Source organism: Polyodon spathula, unplaced genomic scaffold (assembly GCF_017654505.1).
Source record: "Polyodon spathula isolate WHYD16114869_AA unplaced genomic scaffold, ASM1765450v1 scaffolds_3214, whole genome shotgun sequence".
Classification (NCBI taxonomy): Eukaryota; Metazoa; Chordata; class Actinopteri; order Acipenseriformes; family Polyodontidae; genus Polyodon; species Polyodon spathula.
Window position 1 is genome coordinate 1 of NW_024474678.1, and position 6,055 is coordinate 6,055.

The following is a 6,055-nucleotide window of genomic DNA, read 5'->3' on the forward strand; positions in this document are numbered from 1 at the left end:
GTGTTTGAAGCTTTGGAGGAACGGTTCTAAATGGGTTACTCTCAGCCTGCCAATGCAACTCTCTATCGAACGATGGTTCCTGCTGATAAACTGTGAACCACAATTGGGTATTGATTCCACACACCATGTTCCCTCAAAGGATGTCCCTTATTATGACGTGGTGTGAGGAAGCGCCAAGGTGATTAAAAATGAGGCAAAGCTTTTGTATTGGCAACAGAGACTGCTTGTTCTACTGGAGAAACATGTACGTGAGAGAGTCCCAAAATAAGGAAACTTGAAGATATAAAATGCTGGTCTAATGTCCTGAATAAATACTTACTTTCATTTCTCTTTTCTGAAAAAAACTTAAAAAAATGACCCACGTGCTCATGGGCTGCGTGCTGACAGCAAAGAGGAAGTGCTGACTAACACCGCCTTGTGGAAACCGAGAGGGGAGCAGAGGGGAAGAAGCAGGGCCTGGTTAACAATGCTTCACGTCACATGATAAGGAGTCGGCAAGAACAGAAAGTGGGAATTACCAGAGCAGGTTTCTGGCTCCAGTGAGGGAGTTATCTTGACGATAATGCTGGTTCTGGATAGGTATACTGTTAATCTCATGTTTGATCGGCAGTTTTTATGCATAGAATTTGAAGTAATACTGCAATACAGTATTGTAATAAAAGCCACTATGTTCAACAGTGCTATAGGAAGAATATTGTTACAGTAGATTCTAGTGTTTGTTTAGTATTATCCAAATGAATGAATGTGGCCCTGTTATCACATGAAGATAAGCACCAAGGACTGCTTTCATCATCACTGGGAACAGAGAGATTAATTGGTTGAGAAAACTATCAGCTGGGTAATGGAAGCTGGGGGAAGGCTGGGAATCTAGCACAAGGCACTGAGAGTACTCTGCACACATGTGATCATCATAAGGCACTGAGAGTACTCTGCACACATGTGATCATCATAAGGCACTGAGAGTACTCTGCACATGTGTGATCATCATAAGGCACTGAGAGTACTCTGCACATGTATGATCATCATAAGACATTGTGCACTCCCAATACTTCCAAAAAAATGAACTTGTGACCTCTTCCATCACATACTGCAGACACAACAAGAGAGATATGCCAATAGGGCTGCCTTGGGTGTGTCCGTGCGTGGGTTTGCTTCTGGGAACAAACTGAAAATAGATCATGTTCGGGCTGTTGTGGGTGTGTCCACGGGTGTGTCTGTCTCAGTGGGCAGACTGGAGCTTCTCGTCTAAGAAGTTTTTTTTAATGAATACCTGTATAACAGGTTTGTGATCGACACGGGATTATAACTCGACTACTTTGAAAAAGTATGGCTACCAAGTCAAAAAGTGAAAAGTGGTCAAATGCCACTTTATGTCAAAATGGTCCCAATTACTAGGACTAGTCAGGTGAAAACAACAGTCATACCAAGAACTACACTGTGTCCTGTTGGATTATACAGCACACTCTACATATAGATGTGTCAACAGCTCCATGAATCTTCAGCAAGCGGCAGCCCTTTAAATGGAGAGGCAATTGGGCAGCAATGCCATTGCATTGTTGTACTCAAGCAGTTATTTTTAATTGCAACTATGAAACCTGCACAGGGCACTAATAATGTGCTTACTTCTCACTGGCAGCAACAGTAGTAAAGAACACATCAAAAATATATGGTGCAGTACCGAGGCTGAACGTGTTTAGATTTGTGTTGAACTGTTGCTGTAGCATATGAGTTTCTTTTAAAAATTGTCTTTTCCAGACTTAACCCTAGATGTATTCCATAACACAAAGCCACAGGAGATGCAATGTTATTTTTTTTTTTTTTTTTTTTTTTTTTTTTTTTTTTAATGCACAAGCAGCTTAAATATTACATGAAGAAAGCATCCCCTGAAAACAAATCATGAGAAAACAGCATTTAGAGTAAAGTCACATGAAATTAAAACAGAGGACAAAGAGAAACATGTATGCTTCATACATGCAAAAACTAAAAATTGAATTGACAGATCAGGTTATAGTGCTGGACAGCATTAGCAACTCTAGGGGAATTACACAAAACAAAACTAATAAAATAGTTGTTTTATCCAATATAGATGTGTCCACAGGACTTATAAAAATACAGGACACTTGCTCACCTAAAAAAAAAAAAAAAAAAAAAAAAAAGGATTTCATGCATCTTTCCTTTTGGAATAGTAACATTAGCATCAATTTCAAGCTTTGGGAAACATTCTTACAACCTACACAGGAAGCTAGACTAACATCTGCTTTAAGGCTAAACAATGTGATCACCCCCACAAAGTGGGTTATTCTTGAATCTGCGAGAAACAAATCTGGTCTCATTTACAGTGGAATGGGGTTGGGATACCACCAGTGTCAACACCTTCACAAGTTATGAAGTTGCAGTCAACAAAAAGGCAGATCATTTTTGAAAACTAAGACTTTATACAAGACTATTCCGTTTGGGTCGGTCATCATTTCAAACACTGATTAACTGGGGAAAGAGTTCATTGGCAAACGCATCCTCCCACGAGCCATCCGAGCACAGCGGGGAGGACATGTTACTGAAGGGGGAAGGGGACCTCTCGTAGCCAGAGTCGCTGTAAGCATCCAACATGTAGCCTGATTTGTCATGATCGCTTTGGGGAGCAGGAGGAGGTGCAGAGGACAGGAAGTCATCAACTCTCATGCCAGGGATCAGAGCCACATCACTGGGCTCCTCCTTCACACAGACTGACAAGACCTCCTCCATCACTTCCTCCTCCACCTTCACTACTTTGACACTTTCTTCACCCTGCTCAGCATACACCACCTCCTCAGCCAGGGGCTTGGTATAGATGTGGTCAAAGTGGATCAGTTCATTAATGGCTTCCAGCTTAACTGGTGGGGTCCCCAGAGGCGGAGATGGGGAGGTAAATACTGAATCTCCCGCACCCCCAACTTCTGACAGCTCCTTAGGCTCGGAGTCGTGACACTTGAGAAACATTTCTGGGTCAAGGATGTCCAGAAGGCTAAACAAGAGATCAGACTGAGGAAAGAGAGAGAAGGGGCGCATTTAGTAAGCGACTACCACTTAACACTGAATGAGAAATTCACAACATTTCAAAATACACGATGTTCGGTAATCCGATAGAACAGGCAAGCAATTGCTGTGGTCAAATGATCACTACTGTATGGGCTCTCCTACAGCTTACCATGCAAACTGTACACCAACATTGATTTATTGACCCTACCCCCACGCAGAAGGCTTTGTTCAGACATCTGCCATTCTGCCCTGCTCCAAGCTGCTAATTTACATGAACTGCTCTCTACAATATTCTATGGAATTGCTGATGGTTGTAGTAGACTACAAGATATTCATGAAGCCTTGAGACCCTGCATATACCCGTGCAGTTCAGCATGTGCAAGACAATGTGTACAACAGTAGCACAGCAGAATATTGTGTCCTGTAAGCAAGCAGTAAGAGGAAAAGGCAGCTCACCTCAGGGCCTGAAGAGTCAGGAATGTCAGTACCCATGTGGACTTCTTCAGGCTTGATGATATCTGGGCCTGCACCTGCTGCAGAGGCACACGTAGCCTGAGTACTGCAGACTCAGAAGACCCGCTCACCAAACTGACATCACCCACACAGGACTGCACCCGCTGGAACTGCTCCAACTGAAGCTGCAGGGACAAGAACACACCGATCACTTCTACACATGAAAAAGGACAAAGGGCACTCCATACAGTCAATGTGCGTACAGTAAGAGAACAATCAAATACCTTTACATTGCTGATCTGTGTGAGGGAACATACTGGTGAACAGGGAAACAGAACAGATAGGTGGAGTATTTGAAACCTTCCTTCCACAATGAATAAACATTGCCTTTATCTAAACCCCATCCAGCATCTCATAGCCATTGAATTACTGAAAGAAATCAGTGTGGTTACCTTGGTCTCTTTCTCTTCTACTTGAAGGGTATCCAAACCCAGCCTTTGACGCAGTTCCTCATTCTCTGCCTGAAGACCCTCTGCCTTCTCAAGAAGAAGCTGATTTTCAATGAGAAGTTTGTCATTCTAGAAGATGGGTAGAATGCAACATTATTCGACATCTTAGGTTGCACAGCACCATTTTCTTTGTGTAAAAGCATTGCTACAGTATTGCTGGAACGGATTCTTCCATTTCAAGTGTAAATTGCATCTACTTGATAGAATAGTCATGTGATTCTGGCCAATCTGCAAGACCTGCTCTATCAGGAGAGTCAGAACTGAATGGACCATTAATAGCTAGATGCCCCCTTCCAAAGACGCAGTGAGAACAAGCTGCACGTGTGGAGGCAGCCATCATCTGTATTGTGTAGTTAAGCCAGGATTGCCAAGGGGAAAATACCACATACAAGCTTACACTAGTGTGTATTCCTGCAAACTGAACACTAACGCAAACTGCACGATGTGTGAGCAATGTCCAATTAAAACCTTTAGTTACCTTGTAAAAAACTACACTAATTTTGTTTGTATATATAGAAAAAATAGTGTGTGAAAGACCCTCCTTACCTCAATCTCCAGCTCTATAACTTGCTGTTCCAATTCACCCATTTTTGCTTTCTTTCTGTCTCTAGCAGTCTGTGCTGCTACTCTGTTTTTTAGTTTCCTATGGAGGGAAACTGACACGGATCAGGGAGGGATGCACAGGGAGAGCAGGAGAGAAACTTAATGACATGGATCGGCGAGGGATGCTCAGAGAGAGCTGCAAGGCTTCCGCGAAAGGGTTTATTAGCATGCCGGTCAGTGAGCCACTCAGTTCAGGAGATTGCGTAACCACACAGCCATCTTGCCACGCAGGCAGACCAGGATGTGAATCCTGGAGTTTATGAAAACGCAACTGTGTGGCTGCCAATCAGGGAATGCTGTTCCTACCGGCATAGCGGCTTTGCACACACGGGCAATTAAACTCACAATACAGTATGTGTTATAATATTGTTACCGCTAGCCATTACAAAAATGCATTCTTCATGTTAACTATTTCTAAATCTATTTTTGTATTCATAAAATACATGACGTTTTCTGAAGAGATGTCCACCACATTACAAAGAGAGATAAGTAGATTCCACCCGGCCTTACCTTCTAAGTGATTTCTCTTCCGGGCTCAAGTGTGTGAGCCTCTGTCGTTTGCGGAGAGGCTGTCCGGATCCATTTGAATCTGAATCCGATGAAACCTGAGAGGCCGGCGGCAGCACTACAGACATGGACCGGTTAAACCCACCCTGTGCTCCGGCTGCTGTGCCAGCCTGTTTCCCGGAGATCAAAAGCACTTTATGGGCTAAACCTGCCCCAGTACCTACGACAACCATTCTGTATACCTGTTTGGGGGAAATTATGAGAGATTATAATGTAATAGACAGCTCGCTTTAAAAAATAAAAATAAAAATTAAAAAAACAAAACCCCAACACCCGCCCTGTTGTCAATTTCTGTCTGTTCTGCTGAATTCCTGTTGCGTTCAATTTCTACCATCGTGTTCCAAAGCGATTGGCCAATGAGAGCTCTGACATCGAGGGGATCTCCGCTCCTATTGGTCACGGAGCTGATGTAATTTACGTCAGAAATGAGATCAGACGGTGTTTTCCTGAAAGACTGGGCGAGTTTGTTTAGAGTCATGGGGGGGATGGTCTGTCCGGTTAAACACAGGGTGGGGGCCAAATCCGATAGCAAAAGAACTTTCTAGTTTAATGTATTTTCTTTTGAAAGCAGCCAAGGAGAAAAATGTAATATAGAAATATGTGCATGTAAATCGCTGTTGTTAAAACATCCATGTGTATATTATTTAAAAGACAAACAGGTACATGTAGGCTACACTTCAGTACATTATATTTTCACAGGTTCCGTACATGCACCGTCTGGAATACCACTGTTATCTACTGCTTCATATTTCAAATCGAATTGTCAGGTTATGTCGCTTTGTAATTCGTGTCGAAGCAGTCAGACAAAAAAATCTCAATTTTACTTTTTTAAACTACGCCAGTAATAACTGTCTCAAAGGCTATAATGAACATAACTGTTTATAGTATATAGCACAAACCCTTTAATA

At 42.6% G+C, this 6,055-nt stretch overlaps 1 pseudogene; it reads right to left on the reverse strand.

Moving 5' to 3' along the window:
• Positions 1-1,836: 1,836 nt before the first annotated feature.
• On the reverse strand, positions 1,837-5,466 carry LOC121311424 (annotated as a pseudogene).
• Between the last annotated feature and the right edge of the window lie 589 nt (positions 5,467-6,055).